The 16,986-nt window shown below is 37.5% G+C and overlaps 1 protein-coding gene across 1 annotated transcript in view; it reads right to left on the reverse strand.

Moving 5' to 3' along the window:
* The window catches only part of SPOCK1 (SPARC (osteonectin), cwcv and kazal like domains proteoglycan 1), a gene marked incomplete at both ends in the record, with an annotated part of 283,060 nt that overhangs the window by 154,321 nt on the left and 111,753 nt on the right, over positions 1-16,986 (reverse strand). The gene's annotated exons all lie outside the window — the stretch shown is intronic.

Raw genomic sequence — 16,986 nt, forward strand, 5'->3', positions numbered from 1 at the left:
TCAGAATCAAATAAAACATTATAAAAGGACTAAAAAACCAAAACCACCAATTGCAGAATGCAAACCCAAATGCTGTACCTTTGATTTAGTTCTAAGATATTACGATTTCTGATTCTTGATACTGAAATGTTTGACTTTCATCTGTTCCTCCCTGTAATTTGTCTGCAAAACTTCCATGGGAAAATTGATTTGATACTTGTTTTTCATTTCAGAACTTGTAGCTCTCATATCAACAGCCTAAAATTATTATTAGGTATAGTGACAGAATTCTAATTTTTCCCCTTTGTGATATATTTAGGGATATTTATAAGGATACATGGTAGGGTGAGGAGAAGGGTTTCACTTTCCTTTTCCTCTAGGGTTGGACACAATACACAGTAGTTTTTACTAGTAGATCCTTTAGTGCTAATAAGGAACAAGAAGTTTTCAAGCACTTGCAAGAAGTGCTGTCGCTGGATAACACCTTATGACTTGGGTGGAATTCTTACACATTGAGTACGTTCATGCAGTGAGATTTCTTTTTTTACTTATGGCTTTTTCTAATCATACCTTAATTAATTTCGGATTTGACCTCCACAAGTTGCCCAACCATGATGTACCAAAACTCACTGTAAGAAAATTTGGAAACTACTGCCTTTCCAAATCTATACAATAGTACATCAGTATTAGTGCTATACAGATCCTTGTGCCGTATTAGTAAATTTTGCTTTAGGCGTTGACATTTGTCCCCTGCCAGACTGATCCCAATTGACATTCTCCAGCATTTCTATTTGTTGATGGCCAGTATATGGTAAACCAAATTGCTAGCATGCATTTTCCCTTTGATTTTCCTGTCAGCAAATCTGATTTCTCTCGCTGCCTTTAGAGCAAGTGTCCCTATGGTGGTTATTTTCCATTATCATGCTATTTTCCACACTACCCACAGGTATTCTACTGTCTTTCATCTCCTAATTGTATGTTTCTATTTTTACAATAGCTTTGTTTCAATTTTCCTTTTTTTCAAAAATTCCCTAACTTGATGAATTATCTGTTTGCTCCTCTTATTCTCTGTGTTGAGTATGAGCCTGCTCAATTGGTTTTGGAAACATTTAGTGGCCCTGGTAGACTTAGGGTAGATTCTCTGAACACTGATTTGATCTTCTTTGTTCTTATTACTTGTCTATGAGGAATTAACTCATATTTTAAGATTCGATGATTGCATGAGCCAATCATTTGGCACAGCTTTGCTAAACAGTCCTCTATTGTTTATTCAAATCCTTGATTGCACAGGTTGAGTGTCTTGTGACATTTCTGTGGAATATTTGCAAATATTCCTGGAGTGCTCCTAGAGCTTTGTGTGTATCCCTTTGTTTGCTCTTAACTAATTGCTGGTGGTCTTTGTAATAGTACATCTGCTCATGTTTTATTTGACTTTTCATACACCCCTCACCAACTGTGATCTGAAGAATATTCAACAGTAAACACATCCCATTTCATGTCCAACTGCTCAAAGAGTGGAGTTCAGCGTATTTGTGAATTTTGTTTGATCTTTGTTTTGTTTGCTTACAGGTATCTGTAGGAGCATCCTTGCTTTTAATGTTTTGTTCTCTCCTCAAACATGAGGAAGAAAAAGAAAAAAGGATCAAAACTATGCCACGTTTAGGCTTTGCCTTTTCTCCCTACAGAGATTTTTTTTTTTTTTACTCAACTTCAGCAGGTATGCTATCATACTCTCTGTTGAGTACTGCCTAACATAATTCCACCTGTGGAAAGAAGTAATTGTTCCCCTTTTCCACCCTCCAACAAGTTTCCCATGGCACAGAACCCAGGTATTATGTTGTTTTTAACCACCATCTGCTGGTTCTTTATCTGTTAATTAACTATTTACTCCTTGCAGTTCTCTGCAACACTTTGAACGAATGTTTCTCTGAACGTGGCGTTTATACATACTGACAGAACATATACTGTAGCCAAAAAAAATCCATACCCTTCATCTGTCACTGTCAAGAAAGCAGCCAATTACAAATGATCTGGCAAAGTAACTTTAAGCTAATCTCTTTTCATTTTGTTTGTCATTAATTTGTTAGACCAAAACCATATGGTTACAGAAAGAGTTAGTTCACTTCCAAAGTAAAATCAGAGAGGAGAAGTAGCTAACAAAATCTTCCAAAAATCTGTGGAAGCTACTAATGCATATTTATACCTCTGTCTCTAAAAATGTTACATCCTAACATGAGACTGTCTGTCAGATTTCACTGGGTTTGCTGATTGCTCATCTCTTTATATAACAAAGGAAAATCTTGACTTCAGGACATAAAGGCTGTCAGGCAAGTTGATTGCATTAACTGGAAATCAATGCTAGGAAGATGGAAATTATTACAAAGGCATATGGAACCTTCCAGAGAGAATCAGAGCAGCCCATTCCCAACCCCCAAATCAGAAATACGCTATATGGACTAAAATGTTATTTGCATTGGATTCGGTAACAAGCACTTTAGGGGTTGTTGATTAAATACATTTATATAAACTGAGACGATCATTAGAAGTGCAGACACTGTTCAGATTTTTCCAAAACAGACATTCAGGGCTCTACCAGTGGCAGAACAATCTTGTTAAAAAGAGGAAATTGCAGAGTTAAACCCGATGTTAAAATTTTAGTAGGTTTATAATAACAATCTTCAGGAAGATTTTCTTCTTCCCCTTTGCTCCTACTGGCTCCATAGGCTCCCAGACACCTACCTGCATGCTGGGCTATGCAAGGTTCCCAATTTCACAGACGTAATCACTGCCAGAGTCCTGACTTCTGGCAGAGAATTTTGCTTTGCTCAAGTTCTGAGCTGCAAAACCCCACCTGTAGCCCCAGTTCCATGTTCAACTCCACCTCGGGGCTGGTTGTTACAATCTGGCTGCAAATACTTCATGTTAATTGTCCACAATCCTTTGTCTTCCCCTCTTTGAATTCTGTCCAATCTTCTTCAAATGGATTCATTACTAGAAAATTAAATTTGGCAGTGACAATGACCTAGACCTGACAAAGCAAAGGATTCAAACTTGGCTAATTATCATAATTATTTTAATAACTCTGGACTATGTGAAATGTTATCAGATGTATGATCGCTCATTTCCAGAATTCATCGTGAGCTCCCCTGAAAGTCAGGAGGCAGCGCTTTAAAGGTGTATATACACACTAAGATCCATATGCAGTGTGTACAAGAACCTTCATATTAGTCAATTTAAACTATTTAAACTGTTAAAAACTATTTAAAACTGTTAAAAATGTTTTCCTAGCCAGTTCTAGAGATATTATCTTCTACACAGTGTATTTCCTAGAAATGACATCCCTAACTCTGTCTTTCTGTTGGAACCTATACCATTGGTACCATGGGTTTCAAAACTTTCAAGAGGCAGATCACGTTTGAATTGGACACAGTATCCCAAGCCAGTTTTACCAAGATTTTATAGGTGAATCTTTCAGCGTGGGTCATGCATTTACTGGAATGTAATCTTCACAAGCTGCTCTGTATTCCTGGAGCAGTCATTAAACAAAGTCAAAGAGTTTAATCTGTTTGATGCAAAGTTTTCTCTTGCTTTACATTAGCAAATCCTTAAAAATTTAAGATAACCAGCAAACATGCCTACAGGAAAAAATTTCATCATCTAAACAATTTGTCCAACAAGCTGCTTAAATAAAATATGTTTGTTTTTTTTTCCCTTTTTATAGGACCAAGGCTAGTAATGTTTAAGTTGGAAAATCATTCATCCCATTCATTCCAAATGATGTGCACAGTGGTAGGCATTAAGAATTTTGCAGTGCAAATGTGCAGCGTGTGTTTCATGAATATTAACAAGAAGCTCCAAAAGCAGACTCCTTTATATATGATGATGGAATGGAAAGTGTCCCCAAAATCTTCTGAATGACAGTTACAAGGGGGTCTGGGTCTGATACCCACTTGGCTAACAAGTGTGCAATTAGAAAGAAAACTGCATTTTAAAAGATGTTTCATTTTCAATGGAAGCCTCTTGATAGTAAAGATAGCCTTACTTAAAAATAGCAGCTATTTGATTCTAATCACTTAATCTCTCAAAAAAGGCTGCCTTTAGCCAAAGAGCAATGAAGCAAAATTGTATATAATGGAAACCAGGTATGAAACAGTAAAGAGAGTTTCTCTAAAAGCATGAAAGTTATTAGCACTTACAGAGAGTCAGAGTAAAGTAGTTAGGAAAAACACTACTGCTAACAAAGCTGAATCTCCTATATCCATTTGGCAGAGATAGAGAGAAGGGCCATTTTTCAAGAAGTGGAAAAGGACCCACTCATGTTTTTATCTCCACCACAAAGAGAGAAACCACTATCCAGAAACAGTAAAATTTCCATCACCCTAAATCTAAGGACTGACTTAGGACAGCAAAAAAGCAGCTTCTACAGAATATTGTATCTATTCCTACTGATGTTCCTGTTGTTTCTAGAAAGGATGGCCAACTTTCAAGACTACTGATCGCAGCACCTATCAAAATCAATCACTTGAGTAATAATTTCCCCCCATAAAGAGGTTTGTGCACTCAGGGCTCTACTGATGACGTGGAAAGAGTGAAAGCCCCACCAGTTTTGGCTTAGCTAATGTAATTGTAAATGTATAAGATGAAACCTTTATCAGAGACACATAACATTTGAAAGAAATGTTTGAGGATTTGCCAGCAATAGCTTTTAAAGTCAGGTTTGTAAGGAAAACAGAGGGACTAAAGGTTTTCAGAACTATTCTACATGTAAACCTACAAATGTGGACGGAAGGACACATTGGAATGGCTGCAGCGCTGAAATACCAATTTCCATGAAAAATGTTATTTAAGAAATAAGAAGAGAATACAGTTCAATATAATGCAGCCTTAATTTGGGCAAACCCCCCCTTTAATTTCCCTTTAATTTGGGGAAAAAATTTTGACCTCTCCAGAAAATGAGTAGGTCATATATGCACCTAAACTTCACTAATGAGCAAGGTAAAGGAAAATCCGAACTGCATTAGCAACAGCTTATCTTTTCCCTGTCCCAATAGCTGAGCTTGGCATTTTTCTAAGCACTGCTGTTGCTCCAAAAAAGTGTGCACACCTGGCTCTAGATCCAGTAATACAACTGTAGCATTCATCTTGAAGAGATCACACTCTTCACAGGATGGTGACCTCTATGACTGGTCTGGTATTTGGTCATTCTCAAATCATTCTCCAGTTCAGCAGAGTTAAAATGCACAAGTATGCTGAGGGATATCAGAACATAGACCCTACTCAGGTAACGGCAATTTATGGCAGCAGTCCTAAAACATGTTGTGATGTCTGTTTATACTTGTAGGCTTCACTGACTGGTAGGGAAATTCACATCAGTTAAACAAAATAATTTCTCTGTTACTCATCCAAGTGTCCCCTGGCCATTTCAAAGTCACCAGCTGAAGGAAATGGAATAAATCAATTTTCAGGTTTGAAAAATACTGCATTTTTTCCTGCAATGACTTTTTGTTTCCTCTGTCTGTTCATGATATTACAACTCATTAACAACCAGTTTAATGTTGCTCAAGCTTCCAAAGCTTTTTCCCACTGCCAAAAAACAACCATTAGGATACAGTACTGTTCCATGAACTGATTTTGGGCTGATAGCAGCCAAAATACAGATGACAGAAAACTGATACAGTCCCTTTTTCCAAAGTCATTATGACGGCTTCACCATTTTACTGCCTCCCTGCTGAAATATTCGGTGCGCACATTTTAATCCTTCATGTACCTGAGCAAACAGTTCCAGCAACTCAGCAGATTAATAGAAGGCTGAACAGATTCAAATAGCTTATATTCTACCCCTGCTCTGATGATAAGTTTTTAATGCATTTATTTCAGGTCATTCCCTATCTATTTACAAACAACATCCATAACGTTTCTTATCGCTCTCAAAATTGATTGCATTTATGTTTTATCTATTTTTCATTAATTTAACCAAATCCAAGGAGACCCAAGTGATCAGGAACTCGAATCACCTTGACACTTAAGCAATGGTTTTATGATAGGTTTGGAGCCGATCTTTTATTACACAATGTGCATTAAGAGCATGGCAGCCTTCATTCAACCAAAGGCTGCTGCCAGAGTTCATACACAAACAGAACATTTTTGAAATCTGGGCCCTTATTATACTATTAGTTCAGTTGCTGCTCTCCAGGCCAACAGTCATCATTTATGACTAGTAAAAACTTCTTTTCACTGTATCGTACATTTTTAATAAAGAGAGTTGGTAGTGTCTACACTAGAATCATGTAAGTCAGTGGTTCAGGTTGTATATGGACAAAAATGCACAAAAGGAGTAGTTGTCATGAATGATTTACGCTGATTCCAATAATGAATTTCTAGGAAATTCAGCACAAGATTCCAAAATAAAAAAATAAATAAATTTTATAGGCTTAGTAGATGCACCGAAACCAATATATTATTGCTTGCATGTCCCTTTTTTTTTTTTTTTTTTCCTGAAGGTTTCTGTAAGATTTTTTTCTCCTATTGTCCTGTGTGGCAATAAACAGTAAATCAATGACAGTAAAGTACACAATGAAGTATTTGAACTTGGTAGTTGAACCCCTTAACAGAAGAAACACAAATACAAAGAGGAATCGCTATTTCCCCAAGCACCATTTTTGTATTTTGCCTGAGATTTTAAGAGTAATGAAAAAATTGCAAGCTCTGAATTCTCTCACATTTCGGTTGCCCTTGCTGTACAGCAGAAAAAATGGTCTGACAGTTAAGAATTAAAGGCTTAACTTCCTATATAGCCCATTTCTGAAGCTGGAGTTGATAAAGGACATCAAGAAATACCCTTGGAGATGTGACTTTTTATTGTATAGACAGATTTAGACTTATGTATATTTACATATTTATCAGTCAGTGATCTGTATCTTGACCCTGTATCTAACACACGTAACTGAAGTAGCCTACCTGACCACAGTGGTATCACTAGAAAAATCCCAATACTTCCTTTTAACCAAGCAGTAGCCCTGTGTGAACTATATGGCATTCAAGGTGACAGAAATCTCTAAAGTTATATTTGGGGTGACTAAATGTTATTTGAGTTCACAAACATTTTTTTTCCCCCCTATAATTTAAATCCATATTTCATCCCTCCACCATTGATTTATTTCAGAAAAAAAAATCAAAAAAAAAAATCACAGTATTTCCAGATTATAAAGTGTTGTTTTTTGAAATTAAAAGAGTAAGTTTTAACTGGAGAATGGACAGAAAGAATGCAATATATACAGTAGAATTTGGGGAATCTACATGGAAAACTAGAGCAGCACACTTAAGAACTCCTCCTAATGTCATGTTCCTAATAAACGAGTTCAATATCTTGTAGAAGTACCTTCCAATAATGTAGTACCTCACTCCCTACATAGCCCCAAATGTTATATTACATGTGAAGTTACTTAATTTGAGCTGGAAAAAAAATATTCAAGCAGTGGTTCCTACAAAAAGCTGCATAAAAATATATCTATATAAATACTGCACCTATTTAATTAATGTTACCACACCATCACCACTTCTAATGAAATCTTTGTCTTCCTCTTCAGATTCTTTTCCATTCTCCACTGTTTGCTGAATCCAATTTTGGGCTCATGTATGAGATTATTTGAGCAGAGACAGCAGTTTTCTACTTCTATACATTATGCTTGGTATTAGCTTGTGTGAGCAACCTCTGCTGGGATTTTGCATGGAAAAACAATGAAACAGAAGTTGCAGATTCACTTGAAAGTTAAATAAATTAATAAGTATGTCAATAAATGCTGGATATGGTCCAAGTAAGGTTACGGATTACAGAAAGCAATAACAAGGATTTGATAATACGACACTAAGACGTGTAAACATCACTGATGAAGATAGAAGCATTTAGCAGGCTTAAAAATATTGGTGTTCTGAGATGAAGCTAAGCAGAAACAGGTTTTACATCTCTAATAAAAACATACAACTGGATTCTGTCTCAAATATATATGTATTTATTATTATTATTATTTTTTTAAGAGATATAAAAAAAATAAATAAATAATCCAGGGAGATCCCCTGTGGGGGACCTGAGATTCTAGATGGTTACTTGCACGTATCATCAAACTGAAGCATTTCACAAAAGCAATTAGTAGTGCCTTTACTATGGTCTCTGTTGGAAATGAATGCTCACAGAAGTGAGGTGGTAAAAGCATTACTTCATCCAGGGTTGTGAACCCAATAAAAAAGAATTCTACAAAGTGCCTATAAAGCTAATGTAATGAACTGATGCAACAGGTAAATTTGAGTGCTATTAGTGTCCTGTGTGTGTGGCCTCTGGAGTATCTCAACCACAGAGCTGCAAGCAAAAAGTATTCTGGATTTAATAATCAGCAGCTTGATGTGTCTCATCTCTAATTATTCGAATACTAAGAATTAATACATTTTGGGCATTTTTTCCCCTTTCATAGCTCAGCCACTTATAAATAAATAAATCGCAAGTTACTGTAATGTGAATTTCCCAGAATACGGAAAAACTGTCAATATCATCAGAATACTTCTCAACCAAAGTAAGTTTGCTCTGCATAGGATGCAGTTGTAGCAATTGTGCCTAGGTAAGGAACAATAAGTAAAAGTTAACACAGCTTCTTCATTCTGTATTCAATGATTTCTCGTTACTTTTTTGAGAAGGGGAAGAGACAAAGGACAGTTATTTTATTGGAGTACCTGAAGGTCTGGGTAGGAATTTAAAGTAAATTAAGAATGTTAATCTGACTAAAAATTTTGAGATGGGCTGGAATAATTTGACTGATTACTAGAGTTTCTCAACACAAGGTAATCTCAACAATTTTGTACAAACACTTTGACTCAGAAATGGAGAACCTATATGAAACCTTATAAAACAACATCTTAGTCACCAAGCTTGTGTAACACATTCTCAATAAAGATGGCTGAGCAGATAATTTCTGTTACCTCTCCATGAATAAAACTCCTATTGAAATCAACAGGAGCTTAACTGCAAAGGAAGAGTGCTACTGATGCATAAGGCATTCCTGAATCTAAACTAATGGGAAAACATACAGGTTTTGAAATTAAGGAACTGATGATAGATATATTAATTTTCTTAAACACTGAATGTGTCATGGTATGACTTTTATAATCACACGTATATAGTATCTGAAAGCAAGACCACTGAAATCAATTGGAATCTTTTTTATTTCCATGCCTTCCTGATTAGGCTCACAGCAGCTCATTTGATAGAAGGTATGAAGCCATTTACGAGGTTAATTTATGTCCATTTTTTCCAAAGTGTACATGCTGTGCAGCATATAATGCTATAAAATAGTATGTGTTCCTAATAATGAGGTCAGTTTATAAGAGATTCTCAGAATCTTTTTGATGTAATATCAATTGCAATGATACTTCTTGTACTCAAAATGTTGGATATTTCAACTACTGGTAATGCTTCTAAAACTGGAAAAATTGGAACTTTTTTTTTTTTTTTTTTTAAAGTATATCTACTGTAACATTTATCTTCCACCATCAATATAGTACGCTGCAAACTGTTTTGCTAGACTGGGCTAGTAACAGCCAGCTGAACTAGAAGTGGCTTTGCAGCACATAGGTGATAGAATGTACCTTCCTGGGTGCACTTTATCTGATTTCGGGTCAGTCAGTCAGTCACTTTTGATGGGTAAGAAACACAGGTTATTCCTGGTTATTCTTGAAATAAATTATTTAGCATTGTCCATAGCCTAAAGAGTGATAAAAAAAAAAAAAAAAGAGCAAACTAGCATTAAAATTGTGCTCAAAAAGAACTAAAACCTGCGATGCTGAGAATTTCTCAAGACAACCATATCAGTTGCTGCACACATTTCTGTTCAATTATACTTTACCTCAGAGTTAATAAAATTCTACTACATAATGCTTCTTTATGGAGATTGATGGATATGTTTCATGCTAATTCCCTCTTGAGTTAGTAGGCCTTTGTTTGCCATGTCGAGGCAAAAATGATGGCAGGCAGCCTAGCAGAAATGCCAGCGCATACTTTAAAATGTCATTAAGTTGCAGACTAAATTAAACTATTGACCAAATCAAACTGTTTCCACGCATACCATCTATACCATCTTGTTATTTTTTAGGGCTAAAGAGACACCACATGGTTATCAAAGTCTGTTTTACATAACTGACACTCAGACTTAAGAGCAAAAACCATGAGATAATGGACCTGTGTGAGCAGCACTGAATTTTTTTCCCCATGCACTGAACTATCAAAAAGAAAAATGGGAAATACAAAGAAAACCATCAAGTATTACTGTAAGCATAATTCACTTCAGCAGATTTACATTTGATTTTGTTTACCATACTGCCCTGAAGTCTGCTGACATGGAAAAGCTCTAAGGCCAGAAGAATGGGCCATAAAACACACTGCTCCCTGCTGGTACAGAAACTGCAGGAGCCAGTGGTGCAACTGCCTTCCACAGTGAAACCACAGGCTGGTTCTGACCCCAAAAATCCCATAGTGGAGCTCATGGCCCCAGTCACAGCAGCTCTCCTGCAGTCAGCACACAATCAGGGGCACTGCACAAAGAACACAATTCCAAATTTCTTTTATCTGCTGAGATATGTGACTTGAATTTTTTTATTATTATTATTATTTTTATGCCTGTTGCAACTACAGCTCCAGATAGTTGATTTTCCTTACACAAAATCTCTCTCCTTGTTAACAAGTTTTCACCGGCTCAGTTTCTAATTAGGAAAAAAACAAATAAAAACCAACACACACACAAAAAAACCCAACCCACAAACAACAAATACCACAAAACAACAGCAAAACAAACTAACGAGAACCCCCACCCCTTGACTTCTTGTCACTTTGCTAAGTACTTTGCTCCTAATGGCTTTGATTTAGGTTCAGTAGGAAAGGAACTCATTTCCCAGCAGCAAGAAGCAGGCTCCTTGGTTTTGACCAGTTTGATAATCACCCTGCCAAGCACAACAAACATTACCCTGGCTCAGTGTCCTGTTCCTGTGGATCTGTGAAGCTGGGACATCTGTTCATTTCCTATGTACTGCTGGGCAGACTCAAAGCCTCTGGAGGCTCAATCTGCAGAGAATCAATGCTGATAATACCAGGATAACTCAAAGTAACAGCTAAACAACCAACCTCTCCCCACTGGCCCCCATCCACCAACAATCAGAAAAACCACCCAGCTGGCATAAAATATCCTGAAATGAACACAGGGATCTGAGCAGGTTTTTGTTCTGTTTTGTTTTTACGTTAGTCTGTCTTTCACATCAGGGACTTTTTGCTAATTGGCATGATTCAGTTAAATGAGGAGGTATTTTGAAATTAAGAAAAGATAGATCAACGGTTTGGATAATGGAACAGGGAGCAGGCTTATAAACCACAGAAATGAGGAAAGGAGCTGTCATGCTCTGGAGGTTACAGTGAAAAATGATCTTGGGAAATGGGAGGAACGAATAAGGCAACAGTCAGTACACACAAATACAAAGCAACATCATTACAAAGCAAAAATCAAAGGAATAAACACAAAATGGGGATTGACTAGGTAGAAATAATACAAAACAGGATCCCAGAGAGGCAATGGACTGCAGGCTGAATAGGAATCAAAACTGTCAAGCTGCTGAAAAAAAGTAAACTCTTTTTACTGGAGTGTATTAACAGGAAAGTCTTAACTAAAACATGGGAGATAATTATTCTGCTCTATTAAGCACTGTTGATGCCCTCTGTTTGAATATGGTCCCGTCTGGGGAAAAGTATAAACAAGACATACAGAAGAGGATAAGATGAGGATAAGAGTTCAAGGGGGAATAGTAAAATTGATAAAATTTGGAGTATGACTCGTAAGGAAATGAAGAAAGGAAATAGATTGAATTAGTTGAGAGGAAAGACTCGACAGGGAGTCATGATATGTCTTGAAATGAGCAAATGCTTGTCATAAAGAAAGCAGTTATCCTTGAAGATTGTTCTCCACATTTATGAGGACAGAACAAGAAACAGCAGAACAAGACAGCAGAGGGCTTTTGGTGAAGTATCAGGAGAAACTGTATGGGGAATCAAACAACCTTCTCCAGAAGTTTATGATTAGCCTGGGCAAACAATCATTAGAGTGATATGGCCTCCTGAGATGATTACATCTTGAGACTTCTGTTGGAGTTAGGTCCAGCAGAAGGGGGTGGAGGGGAGGGAGAAAACATTCCCTTACCCCCTTTCTCACTCTGGAGGAATATGGATTCTGCAGCTGAGTCTCATTGGGGAGGGAATGAGAAAGACTGTCCCCCAGCTTACTGGGAAAGAAAATGAAAAGCAAGGAGCCAAGGTAAATGCTTTAACTCTGGTGTGCTGCTTTCATATGGTACAAATTTTTGTAGTTGGAAAGACATAACGAATGTCTAGGAGCCCGAATTGTTACGAGACAACTGGGTTATAAATTCTCAAAATAAAAACACAATGAGCAGTGTGCTGATTATCCTTGATGAATAACATTCTGTCCTGTTTGTATGTGAACATGACACATCCTTGCCCTTATTTTCCTAGTGATCTTCAGATATTTTAACAGTAAATATGAGAAAGAGGCATGGGGGAACACATGAGGGATATTTATGGGGATTTACATGCAATCAGTTTAAGTCATATTAGTAATCATTTTTCTGTGACTGACTCCAGCTACAGAAACTACTACCCAGACCTTTCATGCAATACCTTATTTTTTTAGTTATCTGTGGACATGTTAAAGCAAAAACACTAACACAACCAAATATGAGGAATTAATGCCAATGCCACCATATCCATCAATAGAAAATGTCAAATTTTGTGACAACCTAATAAAGACAGACATTCTTCATTTTAGATAATGTTTAGAGAGACAATTAGGATGTATAAGAAGGAATAAAATTTTGAGAAAAACTGCAGATGCTTTATCTTCCAACCAAAGAAACATATTAAAGCAACATTCTTTTGGCCACTTTTCTATTTCTCTATGAACAAATAAGGCAGATTGGAAAAATGATCACTCCCATCAGGAGGTTCAGAAAAGACATAAAATAGATTAAACTGCTCTTGTCTTTGTGTTTGAATACAGAAGCAACAAAAAGTAATTTCAGTCCAGAGAGGCAGAAGGTAAACAACAGTAATCTTCAGTTTCATTTTCATTCTGGCAGGTCTCCTCACTGATGGTTTGCACTTAATTGCTTTTCTAGTTACCTAGTTGAGCATAACTGTGTGAGATCATATTTAAACAAGCTCACTTTGTTTTCTTAACTCCTGTAGGACCAACCTTATTTTTTGGCACTCAAATGCACAGTTCATCTGCACAGTACTGTGCATTTGGTCAATCTTTTAGCTTTTTTTCTTTCTTTTCATTTTTTTCCTTTTTTTTTTTTTTTTTTTCCTTAAACTTCGTATTCTTAGTATCCTATTTACTGACTGTACATCTACATGCAATGTTTGACAGCTAACCCTTTCATTCATGACTCCCAGTTGCCCTGCATTCATGGAAACATTTCTTGCTCCACAGTCTTATCTTTACCTTTTGCTCTGATGATTTTAAATGTTAAATATCAACTGTCATTCTGACAACATGGGAGCTAAGCTGATCTATCCGATCACACACCTACTCATACAGAAAGAAACTGTCATAACATTAATGGGAGCAATCGGCACAGCTAATATGGAAGATATCAGCACTTTCACATGAGTGAGAGGTATCCAAAACTTAATCAGTAAGAAAAGAAGTAGTAATAGTCAGGAAAGAGAGACAACAAATTAGTAAAATGAAAAAAAAAAATACACATTTTCAATAAATTCAATGTGCTTAAGTATTATTCTGAGATTCTATAGGAACTTTTCCTCTCTGAAGTGGAAATTAGCTAGTTTGTTTTTCCACAAACTAGCTAATCTTCACCATAACTTTCAATAGCAGCTAAACATCATGAATTTCCTGTGACATGAAACTGTACTGGAAAAAATTAATATAGGCAAAACTGATGTTGAAGAAGAGCCTGTAAAGAGACTGACACATTGACTTACTACCTTTCCCCCCGCCCATTTTTTTTAAACTTCCTTTTAAAAATATGGCTTTCCTATGGAAAAGGAGTTTAGAAACAGTGGGAATTAATTCCAGGTCTTGTGGGGACAGCAATGGGAAGAGCTACAAATACTCCATGTCATGGCTTCAGCTGGGATGGAGTTAATTTTCTCCTTAGTATCTGGTATGGTGCTGCTTTGGATTTAGGATGACAATAATGCTGATAACACTGATGATTTAGTTGTTGCGGATTAGTGCTTCCAATGAGTCAAGGACTTTTCAGGTTCTCCTGTTCCCTCGGGTCCTGTCACTGTCCCCAGAGAGCGAAGCTCAGTGCCTGCCCCTCTGTTCCCCTCGTGAGGGAGCTGCAGGCCGCCATGAGGCCTCCCCTCGGCCTGCTCTGCTTTAGGCTGAACAAACCAGGGGCCTCAGTGACTCCTTGTATGTGATATGTCCTGCCCTCTAGACCCTTTCACCATCTTTGTAGCCCTCCTTTAGACACTCTCTAATAGTTTTATGTCATCCTTAGATTGTAGTCAAGAATTTTGCTTGACCTTTGTATAGACCTCAGATCTGCCCTGAGGCTGGAGAGTTAGGAGTGGCAGGGACAACAGTAGGCACCTCCAGCGTTTTGGAACTTCATCCCTGAGCAAGTGCAGAATCCTAAAATACTGGTAAAATGCTTCAAAAAGGTGCGTCACCACCCTGGCAATTCCACAGACAAATCGCTGCAATGTGCTGGGGCCTGGCCTATGCTTACTGAGCCACAATCCACACAGCTCCAAGCTCTGTGACAGGCCCTGCGGCCACTCCAAGCCCTGTGACAGGCCCTGTGGTCACCCCAAGCTCTGTCACCGGCCCTGTGGCTACTCCAAGTCCTGTTACTGGCCTTGCAGCCACCCCAGCCCCTGTGACCGGCCTTGCAGCCACTCCTTTGCTGTGCCTGGCCTTGCAGCCACTCCCACCCCTGTGACAGGCCCCTGGGCTGGGCCAGAGAGCCAGCCTGAGCTACAACCAGTCACCCCTACACACAAAAGGAGAAGACAAAAGAATGGATGCAAGTCAGCTTGTTTAGTAAGGAAAGGAACTCCAACTCAGACAAGAAAGGAGGGAAAAGATGAGGCAGACTACTCTGAAGTGCGGCCATCATGGGAACAGGAGGACAAAAAGGAAGATATAGAAGCAGTAACTGCTCAATCCCTATACCAGAGTGAGCTACAAGACGTGTGAAAATATTTCAGCCTTCAACCAGGCGAGCACGTTGTCACCTGGCTGCTACTGTGCTGGCAATAGCCTGGAATTTGGAAGCAGGGAAGCAGCTGTGAACCTTCTTTAGGGAAGGGGACGCTGACAAAGCGATTGGAAAAGGGGCACAAACCATCACTTTCTGGTGGTGACTCCAGTCAGGCATGAAGGAAAGGCAACCCTTCCAAGAAGATGTTTGTCACCCAGGAAAGTGGGCCCCATGGATCTTGTCTTTTAATACAAAAGACATCTCCCTTTTTCTCCCCCAAATGCTTTGAAGAAAGCTCAGTAATCAGACTAGGTAATTTTTAATTAATGTAACATTCCTGGTACAGATACTAAAGAAAAGGGGTATTAACAGCCTTGCTTCAGTTCATCATCACAGACAAAGACAAAGAAAGCATCTATGTTGAAATTATGCCTCCACTATAATAAATGACAGAATTCCTGTTGACTAAAATAGTACGTTTCACCATTAGAAAACACTGGGCCTGTGGACTTCAAATCCTAAAATATTACATCGAACAAAGTGTCAAAAACGTTCACCACTTTTTTTCTTATCAATTTACAGAAATTAGTAGCTGAAGGGTATAAAGAAATGTAATAGATTTTCATTTGAATGAAACATTAGATAGAATTTGCATGATCAGACTTGAAAGTTTTATAAAAGCTCACTTTGCCATAAGGGATAGTTCAATGGCATGAAGCTGGATGACCATCAGCACTGTTTAATAATGAAGCCACTAAATGGATGTGGGGCATAGAAGAAGTTTTCCTCCTCAGTGAAAGCTTGTGGCTAGTAATCAGAAAAGGACAGGACTGGTATGTGGCAAAGAAAAGAAAAAAAAAAAAGGCCGTTAAATGGAAACGAACTTATAAGTGAGTGTTTTGCAACTACCTGGAGAGGTTCTTGCCCCCTTGCCAGTCTGCTCACTCTTTTCTGTTAGTTCATAATTATCCCAGCACTGAACACTGATTATTGAACACAGAGTCTCTTGAATCCTTGTTTGGTACTTGGGACAGCCAAAGTGACAAAACCTTGGAAAGATGATAGACTACATAGGAAGAAAAAGGATGAGAATAATTTTTGCAACTATTTGAACTATTTGCTTTACTAGAAGCAACCTGAAGTTGTGCTGCTAAAACTAAAAGAATAATCCTAGTAAAGAATTATAAAACATAAACGGAGGCCAGACAGATAGAGAACACAGAAGTAGGGAAAAAGAAAAATTATTATTCTAATTATATGCATAAGGAACTAAGTTTATATGCAAGGGAACTCAGTTTATATGAGCTCATGCCAGGTTCCCAATAAATTGATACCTGACCTGGAAAGCAAAACTTCATCTCATGATTCTCAGTCTACCATTTAATGGAGTTAGGGAATAGATTCATTCACCAATGTGAAAGCCAGAATTATCTATTAGAATATCTGGAGTCCTGGTCTATGTTTTGATATGACAAAGTCCAGGAGTGGGGATTTAAATAATCTCCTATAGCTCTGTATGGCTATTTTCTGCAATAGTAAAGGTATGCAATTTAGTTGCACTCTCTAAAAAAGCAATTAACATTTTTCCTGTGCAAGATTAGAGGTGCTTTAGCAGTCAGAGTTTCCTTAGCATGAAGAAATCTATACTACATAATCCATCACATTTCTTTTTTTTTCTTTCTTTTTTTATTTTATTTTATTTTTTTATTCTTTTTTAAACTAAACCTA

This window comes from Netta rufina (genome assembly GCF_964035555.1).
Source record: "Netta rufina genome assembly, chromosome: 14".
Taxonomy (NCBI): domain Eukaryota; kingdom Metazoa; phylum Chordata; class Aves; order Anseriformes; family Anatidae; genus Netta; species Netta rufina.